At 37.0% G+C, this 18196-nt stretch overlaps 1 protein-coding gene and 1 pseudogene across 49 annotated transcripts in view; one reads left to right on the top strand and one right to left on the bottom strand.

Annotated features, from left to right (window-relative positions):
* Nucleotides 1–18196, top strand: part of NUMB (NUMB endocytic adaptor protein) — a 170415-nt gene that overhangs the window by 71982 nt on the left and 80237 nt on the right. For 30 of the 49 annotated variants that reach the window (XM_069597002.1, XM_069596976.1, XM_069596992.1 and 27 more), the window contains one exon: nt 7837–7921. The exons of the other annotated variants lie outside the window; for them this stretch is intronic. The gene's annotated coding sequence lies outside the window, so the exon portion shown is untranslated. The remainder of the gene's footprint in view (nt 1–7836; nt 7922–18196) is intronic. 49 annotated transcript variants of the gene reach the window in all.
* On the bottom strand, nt 12469–13803 carry LOC138443879 (histone-binding protein RBBP4 pseudogene; annotated as a pseudogene).

The raw sequence follows: 18196 nt of genomic DNA, 5'->3' as shown, positions 1-18196 counted from the left end.
TAGAATTGGATCCAGCAAGGAACCAGAACCGGCAAGTTGCCATTATTGTCAAAATTGCGGCTTGCCCTCCATCTCCTATAGCTGAGGATCCTTCAGCTCTGTCATCTCCCACCTCCTCTCCCTCCTCCAGTCAACAACTCTTCTTGCCTGTTCACCCAATGCCAGCCCCTGTATGCCAGTTGTTGTCCTGTACTACTATACTTTTTAGGGTGTACTGTACTGTAAGATTTCAGATATTTATTTTCTTATGTTTATTTTTTATGTATTATTTGTGTGAAAAGTAGTATAAACCTATTATAATGCAGTACTGTATAGCTGATTGTGTTAGTTGGGTACTTAGGCTGACTTTGTTGGACTTAATGAACAAATTGGACCTAGGAAAACGCTCTTAGAACTGAACTCATTTGTGTGTGGGGGATTTAACTATTTATTCATTGATGTACTGAAGGACATCTTGGTTGTTTCCAAGTTTTGGCAGTTATGTAGTAAGTTTTTATAAATAATCGTGCAGGATTTTGTGTGGAGTTTTTCAGATTCTTTGGGTAAATACCTAGGATTGTAAGGTAATAGTATGTTCAGTTTTGTAAGAAACTGCCAAACTCTTCCAAAATGGCTGTACCATTTTACATTCCCAGTAACAATGAGTGAAAGTTACATATCCTTGCCAGAATGTGGTGTTGTCAGTGTTCTGGATTTTAGTCATTCCAGTAGGTGTGCAGTGGTATTTCATTGTCATTTTAGCTTGTGGTTCCCCAGTAATGTATGATTTTGAACACCTTATCATGATCTTTTTTTGCCATCTCTATATCTTCTTTGTTGAGATTCAGGTCTTTTGCCCATTTTTAAATAGAGCTGTTAGGTTCAAGAGTTCTTTGTGTATTTTGGATAACAGTCCCTTTTCTGATGTGCCTTTTGGAAATATTTTCTCCCATTCTGTGGATTGTAATCTCTTCTCTTGACAGTCTTATGCAGAGCAGAAGTTTTTAATTTTAATAAAGTCTTAACTCATCAGTTATTTCCTTCATGGATCATGCCTTTGGTCTATTTTTAAAGTTTTTACCACACCTAAAGTTATCTAGATTTTTTTGGCCCCATGTTATCTTCTATAAGTTTTATAGTTTAGCATTTTACATCCCATTCTGTGGCCTATTTTGAATTAGTTTTTGTGAAGGGTGTAAAGTCTATGCCTAAATTAATTTTATTTTGCACGTGGCTGTCCACTTGTTCTAGTGTCATTTATTGAAAAGACTGGCTTTTCTCCATTATAGTGCTTTTATTCTTTTGTGAAAGATCAGTTAACAATATTCACGAGTCCATTTGGGGCTTTAAATTTTAGAATGAGTTTGTCAGTATCCACAAAATAACTTGCTAGAATTTTGGTTGCAATTGTGTTGAATCTGTAGATCAAGTAGGGAAGAATTGATACCTTGATAATTTTGAGTCTTCCTATCCATGAACGTAGATTATCTCTCCATTTATTTAGTTCATCTTTGATTTTGTTCATCAGAGTTTTGTAGATTTCAAGACCTTTTATGTATTTTGTTAGATTTGCCATAAATTTTACCCAAGTATTTAATTTTATGGGTGCTAATGTAAAATACGTCGTTTTTAATTTTAAATTCTTCTTTACTGATGATATATTGACTTTTGTACCTTGTATCTTGCAACTTTGCTATAGTTAATTGCTTATTAGTTCCAGGAGGTTTTTGGCCGATTCTTTTTGAATTTTCTACATAGATTATCGTATCATCTGTGAAAAGACACTTTTATTTTGTTTTTATATAAAATACAGTTTTATATAGAATATACTTACTCTCTTTATCTTTTATCTCCTCTTACTCCATTAACTAGCATAATGGATGCTGTTATGATATGTTAACTAAGGGTGGTGTTTTAAAAAGCAGTGGTGAAAGGAGACATCTTTCCTTGTTCTTTTTTAAAAAAAATATTTATTTTTAATTAGAGGATAATTGCTTTACAATATTGTGTTAGTGTCTGCCATATATGAACATGAACCTCCCTCCTACCTCCCACCGCATCCCACCCCTCTAGGTTGTCACAGAGCATCAGATTTGAGCTCCCTGTATGTTCTTAATCTTACTAGGAAGTTTTCCAGTTGCTCACAATTAAGTAAAATGTCAGCTGTCAGTTTTTATAGATGTTCTTTGTTAAGCTGAGGAAATTCCTCTCTATTCCTAGTTTGCTGAGAGTTGTTATAAGGAATGAGTGTTGGATTTTGTGAAATGCCTTTTCTGTATCTCTTGATATGATCATGTGACTTTTCTTTTTAACCTCTTAATGTGATGGATTGCATGGAATAGTTTTCAAATGTTGAATCAGCCTTAACTAACCTGAGATTAATCCCACTTGGTTGGTGTGTATAATTCTTATTATACATTGTTGGATTTCATTTGCTACTATTCCTGGTCACATTTTTATTAATAGTTTCATTAGACCCCTTCATGGCATACTGATCAAGTACTCAATTGAAGCTCTGAAAAACAGCCATATATATTAGATGATAGCATTGAGATCAGATTTTTTTCCCCTCCATAGACTGAATTGGTTAAATTTAACAGGATGGAATTTAGAACACATTATGAAAGGTTTTTTGAGAATCAGTTTAATATGCACAGTTAATGGCACAAACTATCTGTTTTTTAATTCTGGCTCTGTCACTTAGATGCTGTGAAACCTTGAGCAGGTTATTTCATCTCTCCATTTCTCAGTTTCTTCATCTATAAAAGGAGGGTACTGATGGTACTTATCACGTAGTGTTCGTAATGTTCCTTTGAAATATAAAGTAATATACATTAATCATTTAAAACAATAGCTGGGACATAGTAAGTGCTGATTAACTGTTGCCTGTGGTTATTATAAAGTTCTTCAATTAGGTTCAAACTCAGTTGTTTAGGATTTGAGTGGTATGATTTAACACAACTGAGAAAGATTAGATATCTTAGTCTTTTATTGACTGTAAACATAGGGGAGTGATAGTGTATTTGGATATGATAAAAATTAATGTACTTTAAAGTTCTAAAAGAGTGGTTAACAGCCCTGATTTTACCTCAGTCAATTTCCCACTAAAATTGCTTAAAAGAAAAGGAAAAACAAAAAAGCCCTTTGCCAAAATCTAGGAGACATTACTTTGCCAACAAAGGTCCGTCTAGTCAAGGCTGTGGTTTTTCCAGTGGTCACGTATGGATGGTCACTGTGAAGAAAGCTGAGCGCCAAAGAATTGATGCTTTTGAACTGTGGTGTTGGAAAAGACTCTTGAGAGTCCCTTGGACTGCAAGGAGATCCAACCAGTCCATTCTGAAGGAGATCAGTCCTGAGTGTTCATTGAAAGTGAAAGTGGAAAGGACTGATGCTGAAGCTGAATCTCTAGTACTTTAGCCACTTCATGAAAAGAACTGACTCATTGGAAAAGACCCTGATGCTGGGAGGGATCGGGGGCAGGAGGAGAAGGGGGCGACTTAGGATGAGATGGCTGGGTGGCATCACCAACTCGATGGACATGAGTTTGAGTGAACTCCGGGAGTTGGTGATGGACAGGGAGGCCTGGCGTGCTGCAGTCCATGGGGTCGCAAAGAGTTGGACACGACTGAGTGACTAAACTGAACTGAACTGAGGAGAAATATGTAGTTACTTACAAAGTAGAGTATCTAGATTGAAAAAAAAAACAATCTAAATATTGGCTAAGATTCAATGAAAGAAGGAAGGAAAATGTTTCATGACTTTTTTCTCATGTTCTGATCTGAAGGCATAATTTAGCACCAACTGAAAAATTGATCTGCTCTTCTCTCTTCATGATTTTCAAGCTTAAAAAATTATTCATATAAAAGTAACCTTTCCTTTCTCAGTGAGACCTAAACTGAACATGCTATCTAATATTGCAAAGTATTTTGTTGAATTTTTTCTATAACTTTTATTTTTTAAGTGACTATACAGTTTCCTTAGGTTTATAGTTTATCTCTCCCACAACTAGAATTCTAAGTCTCATGAAGTCTTTTTTTCACTGAAGCACCCAGAACAGTGTGTGGGACAACATAGTTACTCAGTAAATGTTTGCTGAATTAGTTAGATGAACAAAATCTCAGACTGATGCACAGTATATTATTAGTAAAAGCAACAGCAACTTTAATTCAAGTCGGGGCAGGGGCCTGGAGTTCTGCCTCCAGGTCCTGCCCTTTTCTACCCTGTGGCATCTAAGTAGCATGGTTTGAAAACTGTTTTGCAAGCAATGATCTATGAAGTTGCTGGAGTTGCCCATTTCATTTTATCCTTCTTTCTGTATCTTGAAATAGTAATTCCCAGAAAACATCTGGCCTCAGTGGTATGGTGGTAGATACATGTGATTGGCTACAGAATGGCTCATTTCCTATGGGAAATATACTTTCTAAACTGTAAAGCTCTATTCCAGCCACTGGTTGAGAGAACTCCTGGTAACACTGCATATGACATCAATTCAGAATATCAGAGAACATTATCATGCTAACCTTTTAGATACTAAACAAAAGAAAACAAAAAATCAGCAAAGAAAATCAATAAAGTTGGGATAAAACCCTAAAATATAAATAGAAACAAATCTAAAGTGTTTCAGATTATAGCATAAACACACTGAAAGGGGAAAAATAAGTATAAACACACTGAAGGGGGGAAAAATAAGTAACCCAAGTAACTTTTGAGCATCCTGTACTTTGAAACTCAAAAAGAGCTGTAAACAAATAACAAACCCTAATTTATAGGCTATTTTTTGTAATGGTATGAATTGGCAACTTTGAAACTATTTTCTATCTATATTAGGATTCAACAAATGAATAAATATATTGAGGGTAATGGGAGCCAGGTTTTTCAGTAGTTGGAGAAAGTAGTTTTATGTATATAGAAGAAAAGACTCCAGTAAATCCTGTGATGTTGGATTTGAATTGGAAATTATGAACTCATGATTTTTAACATTTATTTATATAAAGACAAAATTATACATATATATATATGTATACACTTTGGAGAAGGAAATGGCAACTCACTCCAGTACTCTTGCCTGGAAAATTCCATGGACAGAGGAGCCTGGTAGGCTACAGTCCATGGGGTTGCAAAGAGTCGGACACGACTGAGCAACTTCATTCATGTATACACTTATGTATCTTCCTCTTAGGGATGTGTATAATTGTATGTATAGGTATATGTGTATGTGTACATGCATACACATATATGTGTGTCTATATTCCAGTTTTGTTTGCTAAGAGGCCTTGAAGCAATTGCACGTACCTAACTCTTATATGCTGATTTCTAAACCATTCTCCACTTAAAGGAAACCAGAGCTCTTTGGAGAAATGGCTGGTTCCAGGAAGAACTGGGTCAGGGAAAGTACAAGAGGAGTCTGGAACATACTGTTGTTTCAGAAAGAAAGGAGGTAGTCAGAGAATGATGGGGATGTGTCAGAAGGAGCAAGAACCAGTGTGGAGAAGCATCCACAGGCCAAATGAATGAAGATAGTTATAGATTATAACCTATTGAAAAAATAAGAACCATACACATGTAAGTAAGTGAATGAATAAATGACTTAAGTTGGGGAGAAGGGAAAGTTCTTCATTAAAATGGCTAATAAGTATAGAAATGTTAGAATTAGAAAATGGCTGTTTGGGAACAATTAAAATAGTACTTTCACACAAGAATCCTCTGCAGGTACCGAAACTGTGGAGTAAAGTTTGATGAGGAATATGATATTTACATAGTCTCAAGACAGTTCCTAACAATGTATTTACTTATTACAAAGAGAAGAGCAGTAACTTCACAGTGCAGAATCTTGGCAGATACTCATTAACCAAGTGATCAAAGTTAGCATCACTGGTAATAGAACCCGTAACCTCTTGTGGCTTCTGATGTGATGTAGTGAGAAGCACCCAACATTACTCGTGACATTCCTACAAAAAATGCATAGCCTAAATTTAAACATGAGAGACCATCAGACAAACCTAAATTGAGGAACATTATACAAAATAAGTGGTCTGTGTTTTTTAAAAATATCAGTCCTATAAGACACAGACTGAGAAACTGTTCCAGTTGGTAGGATTCTAAAAGAGGCATTACCACTAAATGCAGTGCATGATTCTGAATTGAATTCTGGACTGGGGAAATAGGTAGCTTTAAAAGACATTTTTTGAAGCAGTTAATGATATTTGAATATGGGCTGTAATTGTATAGTAGAAATTTTAACATTGACAATACTGATTTGGTTAGGTATACTGTAGTTATCTTAGTAAATGTCTGTCTTCCTGGGAAACTATATGAAAAAAAAATATTGAGGGCTAAAATGCTAAGTGTCTGCAACTCTCACGTGGTTCAGAAAAAAAATGTGTGAGGAAGAAAGAGACTGACAAAGCAAATGGGGTGAAATGTAAATAGTGATATTTGCGAATTTTCTTTATATAAAAAATTTACCTAAAAATTCCTGAATTGAAATACTTGAGTAGTGATTGAACTGACTTGATCTTATTAATGATTTGTAGAATTCATGAAAAGGACAAAAAGTTATTCTCATCATTTAGAGAAAGTAGCAAAGCAAATGCTGATCAAGTAGAAAAACTCCAAATTATTAGGATATAGAATAGAAGGATTATTTTGTTTGGATTTTTGTCATGGCTTAGTCACCTCGGGCATCTCACGTCTTATGTTCATTTCCTTAAACTTTTATGAAATAGGTAGTTTAAGGACTTCTTAAACATTTCCTGTTTAGCTAATTTTTTTTTAAGTGCTTTGTAAAAATTAAATGACCTTTGTCCCAGACAGATCCTTTTATAATTTTATTAAGAAAAATTGAAGGCCATTTTTGCCATTATTTGTTAAAAGGGGGTACTTTGGGGGATAGAAGTTCTTTCTTTATTAAATCTTTGAACTACAATGAATGCAGTCATTTTAATAATTATCTTTATGTAATGTACTGTTTTAATAATATAATTTACATTTTAAACTAATAACTTTACTAAAAAGGCACCTTGGTGATAGTATTGATGAACTGTTTTAACAAAATTATCCTATAAGATTTTTGTATAATTTCTATTTTTCCTATTTTAAATTGATTTTTATATTGTATTACTAAAATCACCCCTTCAAAGAAACACCTAACCTTATAACAGATAGATGTATTATTGGCAAATGCAGGTGTTGATAGAAATCTCATTATTCATTGTAAAATTATTTTGTTGAGATTCTAAAGACAGCAGTAGTGACAGTTTCAGTTGTTTTGACTAGTGTAAAATACCAGGTGTAAACAGACACAGTTATTCTTCAGTGGTTAATGATAGTTCTGACCTATTTGGATGATGTGTCTGCTTCTGTTTTTCTCTTATAAAAATTCCTTTCTACTGTTGGTGGAAATCACTCCTTCTTGACACCCCTCTTCCTGTTTGGGGCCCCTTGAATACTACCTGTCTTAAAAAGTGTATGCCTAGAATGGGATTCATGGGAGTTGTCAACAGACAACAATGTCTTTTCTGTTTGGCTCTTTCTCTGTGTATATATGGTATTTTATATTTCAGAGATTCAGTAGTTGACCTGTAGGCATTTGACTGCTATTCAAATAATGATTTATTATTAATTAGAGGAGGTTAGGGTTCTGTTTGTGTGTGGACCTTACAGTTGCTGTGATGACTTGAAGTGGTCATCTTCGTTATATCATCATAATAAAGCTCTGATTCCTGGGGGAAGTTGTGAGTCTCCTCATTTTATTTTGTGTATCTGTGTTTTGTTTTGATTTATCATATCCATGTAATGTAGCAATAATTATGTTACTAACAACAATTTTGTGAGATGTTTATTATTCTCATTTTACAGATGAGGAAACTGAGGCTTGGTGAAGTTACGAAAGTTGTCCAAAGTCACACAGCTTGTAAAGGGCACATTCAAGATTCAGAGCCAGGTCTGTCCAATTTCAAAACTCTTAATCATGGCCATGAAACTTTGCAAGAGCTGTGAAGTATCAACCTGTGATAAGTTGTATTGATATTAATACTGCTTAACTGTCGTTTAACTTATTGATAATTTTTGATGGTTTTTTTCATCTGTAATAATGTTGTGTATGTTTTAACTATCGTGAAAAGAAATATGACATAGTAATGTGGGTCTGGGCTCTGGAGACAGCTACCTGGGTATGAATCACTAAGCTGCTCCACTTAACTTGTGTGACACTGAGAAAGTTACTTAACTTTTCTGTACCTCAGTTTTCCTATCTGTAAAATGGTGGTAGTAATATAATCTGCCTGATATGGATTGTTGTGAAGATTAAATGATTTAAAATATGCAAAGCACTTGGGCTTCCCTTGTGACTCATCTGGTAAAGAATCCGCCTGCCGTGTGGGAGACTTGGGTTCGATCCCTGGGTTGGAAAGATCCCCTGGAGAAGGGAAAGGCTACCCACTTCAGTATTCTGGCCTGGAGAATTCCATGGACTCTATAGTCCATGGGGTCGCAAAGAGTTGGACACTACTGAGTGCCTTTCACTTTCACTTTTCATACAAAGCACTTGTAATGGTGCCTGGTACAGTAAGCATTCAATAAATGTTAACTATAGTATTATCATCTCCTAGCAACCAGTAAAACAGATGATCATTATTTCTAATTCTCTGTTAGGAAATTTGGATAAAGCAAAGTTTAAGAAGCACATGAAACCTACATAAACCAAAATTAAATTGAATAAGTAGACCTAAAGAATATCATTCATTTAATCAAATTCAGATCCATTGTAAAGCCGACTTGGAAACTGCTTCTAGGTCTTACATGTATAAGGACCACATACAGGTCCATAGGAGCTCAATATGACCATTGTATCATGAATGTTTTGTCTGTTTTCCTCTTGTAAGTGGAATTTGTATTCAAAATGTTAACGATTTTAGGTGACTTAAGGAGATTGTGTTTTGGCAGTGTTCACAGATAATTATCAAGAATGAAAACTTTACATGTTGTGTAAGATGCTGGCAATGTTTCATCACTTGCAGGAGTGGTTATTAGAACTTACATTGTGGACACTGTGCACACTGATTGAGCTTTGAACCAGTGGGACCACAGCACATTCAACCAGAACTGAGCCATGTACTGATCACGTGCTCTTCACTCTTATTCCTTGTAGCTGTCAGAATTCTGAAGTGTAATATCAACTCTTGCTACAATTTAGTAAAGTAAAATACCTATAATTAGTGCCTAGTAAGTTTATACCAATTCCAAAAATATCTATCAAAGGGAGTAATTTGAGTTAAGTGATGTAAAAGTTCAAAAGCTCTTATTAAAAATAGGACTTGCTTTGTATACGAGCCCAATGCATTTAACTTATTCTTTTTATTATATTGAGCATTCCTCTCCTCAAACATAGTGTCTCTTTCTAGCTATTTAGATATGTTTTATGTATTTATGGCTGTGCTGGTTCTTCATTGCTGCTCACACTTTCTCTAGTTGCAGTGAACGGGAGCTACTCTGGTTGCGGTGCACAGACTTCCCACTGTGATGGCTTCTCTTGTTGCAGAGCATGAGCTCTAGGGTGCGAGGGCTTCAGCAGTTGTGGCGTGTGGGCTCAGTATCTGCAGTCCCCATGCTCTAGAGCACAGGCTTAATAGTTGTGGGGCACGGGCTTAGTTGTTCCAGGGCATGTGGATCATCTTGGAACAGGGCTAGAACCTGTGTCTCCTGCATTGGCAGGAGACAATTGGCAATGGTTCTTTACCATTGATCCATTAGGAAAGCCCCTTAGATATTTAAAAATATCTCTAAATAGTTTCTTTTTCTCATAAGTCTCTCAAATCTTCTCTTAAATTTAATTATTATTGTTGTTAAAATTTAAAATAGTTTTTTCTCTTTTTTTTTTTTACATTTTCAATTTACTGATTGAAACTTTTTTGGTATATAGATCTCCGTTCAGCCACCTTAGCTGAAGTATGATGATCGCGATTGTGTCTTTCTTCCCAGTGCTTATGTAGTTTCTTTCTCTTGCCTTGCTATGCTAGTTAGGACTTTGAGTACAGTGTTCAATACAAGTGTTAAAGAGTGGGCATTCTTACATTGCACTTAGCTTTTAAAAAGAAGTGGTCCATTAATAATAATGCAACAAAGATCCTGCATACTGCAACTAAGACCTGAGTCAGCCAAATAAGTAAATAAACATCTCTAAAAAATAAAAGTACTTGTATTTTAAAAAAAGAAAAGGAATAAGTAAAGATATACAAGGCAAATGGAAATGAAACAAATCACAAAAAAAAGTGTTGCTGTGTGACCACTCCTTTCAGTGACTGTTTTTTCTCCGTTTCCTGATAGCAAACTTTAGTAAAAAACTGATATTCCATATCATTGAGGTGTTTTGAGGAAGTCTCAAAAAAGGACTTTTGTGTTAATTATAGAATAGTCATTTTCTTTTTTTTTCCCTTCTCTCTCTCCTTTTTCTTTTCCTTCTTTTCTTCTCCCTTCTCTTTCTTTTTCTTCATTCTTGAATTGGGATGTGTCTGTCATTTTGGGGTGCATGTTACTTTTGATATTTCACAATTCAGTTCAGTTAAGTCACTCAGTTGTGTCCGACTCTTTGTGACCCCATGAATTGCAGCACGCCAGGCCTCCCTGTCCATCACCAACTCTCAGAGTTCACTCAAACTCACATCCATCGAGTCGGTGATGCCATCCAGCCATCTCATCCTCTGTCGTCCCCTTTTCCTCCTGCCCCCAATCCCTCCCAGCTAATGAACAATTATTAACAATTTTGGCAGCATTTCTGTTTTGGAACATAAAATAATGATATATCTTGCCATCAGTTGATGGCATCTTAGCTGTGATGAAATATACATTTTTGCATACATACCATGACTCTGTCCTACCCCATCCTCTACCTGAAATGCTTTGAAATGTTTTGTTTTGTTTTTTGTCTCTCTTATCCTGTGCGTGTATTATTCAAGATCTTAATGGAAGAAATAATCCTTATTTTGTCATCCTGGCTCCTCTTCCTGCAGCACTTAGCACAATACTTTGTTGGGCACAGGGTTGTATTTAACAATTATGGGAAGTATGTAGATATACTGAATCACAGCACAGACTGTGACACATTTATATTAGTGACCAGTTTTTTAGCTTCTTGGTGAGAAGAGATTAATACCTACATTAGTTAAGATTATTTTAAATATAAAGAACAGAGCCTAGTGCTTCCTACATTAAGCAAGTTAGAGAATTTATTGGATGGATGTTTAGTCATCTAATGACGTTCAAGAAAGTTTAACCGATGAAACAAAAAAAAGTGATTAAAAGAAATTCCCTGGTGGTCCAGTGGTTAGGACTCCACACTTCCACTGTAGGGGCATGGGTTCGATCCTTGTTGAGGAACTAAGATCCTTACAAGCCACACAGGGCACAGCAAGAGAAAGAAAGAAAGAAAGACAGTTTTAAAATAGAAAGCACTGTGAAGGAAAATGAAGAGTAGTAACAGTAAAGAATTACAGGGACTTCCCTGGTGGCCCAGTGGCTAAGACTCCAAGCTCCCAATGCAGGGGGTGATCCCCGTTTGGGGAAATAGATTCCACATGCCATGACCAAAGAGTTCATGTGCCACAACTAAAGATCCCCTGTGCTTCATCTAAGACCTGACACAGCCAAATAAATAAAAATTTAAAAATAATAAACTATACTGAGATTTTTTTTTAATGTAGAAAAGTAATTTATTCCATTATAAGCACTTACACAATTAGTCAAGGAGAGTAACAGGCCTGCTGGTGAAACAGGTCACTCAAATAGAGATGGTATCAAACTAGTGGTCAAGGACTAACTCCTTAAAAAAAAAAAAAGCAACTCTTATCCAGATTAATTTAATTTTAAAAACAGATACAAGCTATTGATTCACTCTTCTCAACTTAACTGGACAGTCTACCTGTGGTATAATTGTCAGGTAAAAACATACATCTTTATAACTTGGTGGTCCCAAGTTTTTTAAAAAAACCATTTCATGGAAAGGAAAGAAATACTATGAAAACAAGAAATACACCAACAAGCAAAAATATATGGTGAAGGAGGAACACACTGTTTTGACTTAACTGAAGAAACTGAGGAGACTGGTCTATGTAAGGAAATGTGCATCCTGGAAAATTTGGCGTGTAGGAATTTGTATGACTTGAATCGCCCCTATTTCCTGAATAAAAACAACATCTTGTAGTATTTATACTTCATAGCTCAGACACCTACCTCACTTAGCTCTATTTCTTACTCACTCTAGCCTTTACTTAAATGAGGCTGAAAAACTTGGGGATATAGCATAAGAAGAAAAATAACCACACACAATATTCCCCCTTTTTGTGGCTACTTTTAGACCTCTGTTACTAGAAAATTCCTAAAGAAAATTTAAATATAAGTCTGTGGCTTTGCTGAATCAAGAAGCCCCCAGTTAATATTTAGAAAATATCTTCTGTTTGGACTAATAACATTGTTGATAGAACTTATTGTAGAGGGATAACCAAACAAAGTCTGTGTCTCAACACCAGTGTTAAATCAGTCTCAGAGTTCAGAGGAAGAAAAGGGGAGTCTAAAAATCACAAGTGCAGACATGATCTAAGATCCTTGTCCTTCTGGATCCACACTTCCTTCAGGGTCTTCATCATTATAAATGTTCTCAGCCATTTGCCACACTCGCGTGATATACTCTTCTGATACAGAACAAATCACCCAAGGTTCGTTGGGATTCCAGGAGAAATCAGATATCTTGGCAGTGTGACCACCATGAATAAACAGCAACTCTGGTGGCCCATCGTCTGCATCTTCTGGGGATTGTTCCTCTCCAATTTTACTTAAATCCCAGACATTCAGTCTATGATCAGTACCCCTGGAAGCCAAAATAGTCTCATTGTGAGGCGACCACTGAACCTGGAATATTTCATCCTTATGTGATTCAAAGGAATGCAACTTAAGTTTCAGATTTCTCAGATCCCACAGGGCAACAGTCTTGTTAGCTGATCCTGTGGCAAGAATGAACTCACTATAAGGATTGAAAGAAAGGCAGTTCACTTCAGCAGTGTGAGCATCAACTGAGTGGCTTGGTTTGGAAGTATTGTTTGAACGAGTATCCCAGATCATGGGTTTCTGATCATCAGCAACCGACCCAAAGAGGGATTCATGGAGCAGATGCCAGGAGACATCCTCTACTACTGCCGTGTGCCCTGTGAAGATGCATCTTCGCATCCACAACTTTCCCTTCCTTTGGAACAGCACTTATGTCCCACAGGCAGATGGTGTGGTCATCTGAAGCACTCAGTAAGTGCCCACTGAGATTTGGGTTCCAAGAAAGCCCATAGCCTTCCTTTTGATGTCCACGGAGACACAAGTCTGGGTTGCACTCTTCAGAAGGGTCTGGTTTAGAAGGATGTTTTGTATAGTCAAAAAGGAGAACATCACTGGATGGAGTCTTTGTTGCAATGATGCAAGGGTTCTGGGGCATATAGTGTGCCCTGTTTACCTCTCCTTCATGGTTGATCTTGATTTCTATTTCAATTTTTCCACTAACCGAGCCAAAACCACCAAATTCACATTTTTCACTGTCGTAGTGTGAAGCATCAAACTGAGCATCATCGTTAGGGAGCTGCACGCTGGCTATCACAAGGTGGTTTTGTTCATCCCACGTCTGTGTCCCCAGGGCAAGTCTATGAATACTGAAATCTTTCCCTTCTGGTCTGGTTACATCTGGAAGCCACTGTGCAGTTAGGCTAGGCCACTCCAGAGCATGGGTCATGACCAAATCGTAAAGAAAAGGGATGTTCTTTTTCCATATTTTGTATTCTTTGTTGATCACGCGTTCTTCTACTGCATCATCATAGGCTGCTTCCTTGTTGGCCTTGGCGGGTAGGCAAGCTGGTGGGGATCCCGGGGTTGAGCGTTGCGGGAGGGGCGGGGAGCCTGCGGGTGCTCGCTCTGCGTGCGCGGCCTCTATTGTTTCCTCTGAGATATTTTTTGAAAAGAATTATAGAGGATGGTATTTAGAAAGAGAAGAAAAGAAAGCTTCAGGAATGAGGTAACATTTAGGTTGAGACTTGAAGTGTGAATGGAAGACAGGTGTTCTTGAAGTTTTTGAGAGAAAAGCGTTTTAGACAGAGGGAAACTGCAGGCCCAGAGAGGGAAAGAGCTTGCAGTTAACTGGAAGAGAATGCTGGTTGGTTGAGGGGAGTATCACTTTGAGGTAGAGGCAGGCGAGGGCTGTACCATAACATGTTAGTGTCTGCTCTGCATTTGTGAAGTGCTGGCCACTGTTCGGAGTTGCGAAGATGCATCGGGAAGCTATGGAACTATTATTCAGTGCCCTGATCCATTTTTAAAGATTACACTGAATGCTTTGTTCACAGTTGATCAGAGGGGGACAGCAGAGGAAATTGAAATAAATACTAGTCGATGGTTTATACTAGTTCAGGTAGGAGATTAATCTTGGACCATGGTCCTTTATGTTAGAGGTGGAGAGCAGTGGACAGATTTAAGATACATTTACAAGTCTTGTTGATGGCTTGGATAAAGGGAGAGGGTTGTGAGGGGAAGGAAGGAGTCAGATTGGAGAAGGTTAAAGAGTTGAAGAGATGATGTTTGTAGATAATTTGTAGTTATTTGTCAGAAAAAGAGAGCAGAACTGTTTTTAACCTTCTTATTTCCATCATTTTTCCAGTGCCATTTCTGTCTCTCTTTTTAAAATTCTTGGAACCAAATATATTTTTATTCTAGTCTGCCTCTCCAGATTGCAGCACCTTTTTCTCATCCCACACTTGACAGATGCTTAGAGGAGGAAAGTCAGTTAAAAAGTAGGCTAGCATTCTCAGCAGTTCTGCCCTTTTTCATCAAGATGTTCCTTGCTAAATCAGTCCTTGCTATATCAGAGCAAAACCATTTTGTTCTATAAGTAAAGGTCTAATTTTTGAAGGAACAGCATCTTAGGAAGTCAGTCTCTGTATATGTGTGTTATGGGATTAGAGGTGATGGTCATATATATTTTTATCTGTGAAGTCTCAACATACCTTAAAAGATAAAGTTAAGAATAGCTGAATTACCAATTCAGTTCACCAATTGTTTTCTCAATTGAAAGGCAAGTGATAAACTAAAAGATAAAATTGGGTATGTAACTGAAAAGAACTCTCAGAAGAGATAGCCTTTTTTTTTGTAATGTTTCTTAAATATATATATATATATAAGTTCAGCTTTTGAAACCACCTTTGACTGCAATTTTAGTAGACAGTCTTTCCTTATTTTCTGAAGCTCTAGTTTTCCATTATTTTTAAGGAGTGAATAAAGAAGCCATGTATCAAAACAAAAGAATTTTGTGGATAAGATGAAAATTAATAAGGCAGAAATCTGAAATTAAAGTCAGGTAATAGATAAGGATCATAGAATACTGTTTAAATAAATGTTTCTTAAGTTTTTAGGATGGATAGTTACAGAATCCTTTGAGATTCCAAAGAAAGTTGAAGAATCTGGCCTCAGAAAATGCACAGAAGCATGAGCATTCATATTTGAACATAATCTTAGGGCATTTCTAAATCTGAAGAGCCTATGGGGGTACAGGCTGCCCTGGTCAAGAACATGTGGTCTGAATCAGGGTTGGGGAGTAGTGGCTAGAGAGCGTCAACACTCAAACTGTGACAGTAATCTCTTCTCAAATACCAGCCTTTCACGCAGCCCCAACTCAATTTGTTGTTGTTTTTTAAACTTTTGGTCTGACAGCTGATAAAATAATTTTTAGTTTTAGCTGTTGAAAATTAATCTGTTCTTAAATTTTTTACTTTGAAAATGCTGTAGAAAAGCAGTTACTGTATATGTGTAATCTAGAAAAATGATATAGATGAACTTGTCTGTAAAGCAGAAATAGATACACAGACATAGAGAACAAACATGATACCATACGTGGTGGCGGGGGTGGAGGTGGGATGAACTGGAGGATTGGAATTGGCATGTATACACTGCTATGTGTAAATACATAACTAATGAGAACCGACAGTATTGCACAGGGAGCTCTACCCAGGGTTCTGTGGTGACCTAAATGGGAAGGAAATCCAACAAAGAGGGGGTATATCTATATCTGTATATACTTATATATAGCTGATCCACTTTGCTGTACAGCAGAAGCCAACAAAACATTGTAAAGCAACTATACTTGAATAAAAATTAATTTTAAAAAATGTTATAGATGGCAGGGTTTTCTGAAATACGGCAATACAGTATTCAGGATACCCTAAGAAATGAAACTTACTAATAAAGTCAAGGTGAAATAAAAACAAATTTCAAATGTACTGACACCTAAGATTATACAGAAACTGAATAAATATTTCCTTTTAGAACTAGATTTAAAAAAGCAAGCAAACCAACTCTTTGTTCTCTCTCCATCTGTTTATAACATTAGTTTCTCACAAAACTGACTATGAACTTTTAAAGTGAACTTTATTAGCCCTATAGGTTAAGTATTGGACCTATTTCCTTCACTGTTGGTGATGAAGCTGTACTTTGTTACTTTTCGTTTGGCTCAGGGCCTCAGTGGAACACTAAGCTAGTGATACAAATTAATAAGTTATAAATTATTTCCTGTTAGGCACATTATGCCAGTTAGACCAATATTTCATGAAATCCAAAATTCTTAGGATTCATTGATTGAGTAGGGGATTGACTAGATGACCTACCTCTAAGTCTTCAGGCCATGCTAAGAGTCTAGGATTCCTTACATTTTTTCACTTGATCAAATAAAAGGGTTTTTTCCATCACTTTAAATCTTGAAAGCAAGTTCTACATCATAATAAAAAGTAGAAATCAAGGAAAGAAAATGCAAAACCAAAATACTTTGTCTGGGGTATAGTTGTAGTTGTTTAGTTGCTAAGTTGTGTCTGACTCTTGCGACCCCATGGACTGTAGCCTGCCAGGCTCCCCTGTGCATGGGATTTCCCAGGCAACAATAGTGGAGTGGGGTTACCATTTCCTTCTCCAGGGGATCTTCCCGACTCAAGAATTGAACCTGTATCTCCTGCATTGGCAGGCGAATTTTTTTCCACTGTTCAGTTCAATGACTTAGTCGTGTCCGACTCCTTGCAACCCCATGGACTGCAGCATGCCAGGCTTCCCTGTCCATCACCAACTCCCGGAGCTCACTCAAACTCCTGTCCATCGAGTTGGTGATGCCATCCAACCATCTCATCCTCTGTCGTCCCCTTCTCCTCCTGCCTTCAATCTTTCCGAGCATCAGGGTCTTTCCACATGAGTCAGTTCTTCCCATCAGGTGGCCAAAGTATTGGAGTTTCAGCTTCAGTCCTTCCAGTGAATATTCAGGACTGATTTCCTTTAGAAGTGACTGGTTGGATCTCCTTGTAGTCCAAAAGACTCTCAAGAGTCTTCTTCAACACCACAGTTCAAAAGCATCAATTCTTCAGCACTCAGCTTTCTTTATAGTCCAACTCTCACATCCATACATGGCTACTAGAAAAACCATAGCTTTGACTGGACAGACTTTTGTTGGCAAAATAATCTCTGCTTTTTAATATGCTGTCTAGGTTGGTCATAGCTTTTCTTCCAACGAGCAAGCATCTTTTAATTTCATGGCTGCAGTCACCATCTGCAGTGATTTTGGAGTCCCCCCAAAAATAAAGTCTCTCACTGTTTCCATCTGTTTGCCATGAAGTGATGGGACATGATGCCATGATCTTAGTTTTCTGAATGTTGAGTTTTTTAAGCCAACTTTACCACTGAGCCATATAATGTTATACTTTAAATGATCACTTGATATATGGCATTTTTAGCTTAGATTTTTAGTGATGGAACAAATTATTATTATTAAGATTATTGTTAGCAGGTGTACAGTCAGAACATTTTTTTCTTGTCCCTGATAGCTCAGTTGGTAAAGAATCTGCCTGCAATGCAGGAGACCCTGGTTCAATTCCTGGGTTGGGAAGATCTGCTGGAAAAGGGATAAGCTACCCACTACAGTATTCTTGGGCTTCCCTTGTAGCCCAGCTGTTAAAGAATCCACCTGCAATGTGGGAGACCTGGGTTCAGTCCCTGGGTTGGAAAGATCCCTGGAGAAGGGAACAGCTACCCATTCCAGTATTCTGGTCTGAAGAATCCCATGGACTGTATAGGCCATGGGGTCGCAAAGAGTCAGACACGACTAAGTGACTTTCACTTTCCTTATAGAATTCTGGAATAGGTGTGTGATGAAAAATACGGTGGA

The sequence above is a fragment of the Ovis canadensis genome, chromosome 7, assembly GCF_042477335.2.
Source record: "Ovis canadensis isolate MfBH-ARS-UI-01 breed Bighorn chromosome 7, ARS-UI_OviCan_v2, whole genome shotgun sequence".
Classification (NCBI taxonomy): Eukaryota; Metazoa; Chordata; class Mammalia; order Artiodactyla; family Bovidae; genus Ovis; species Ovis canadensis.
This window is presented reverse-complemented; position numbering and strand designations above follow the sequence as displayed.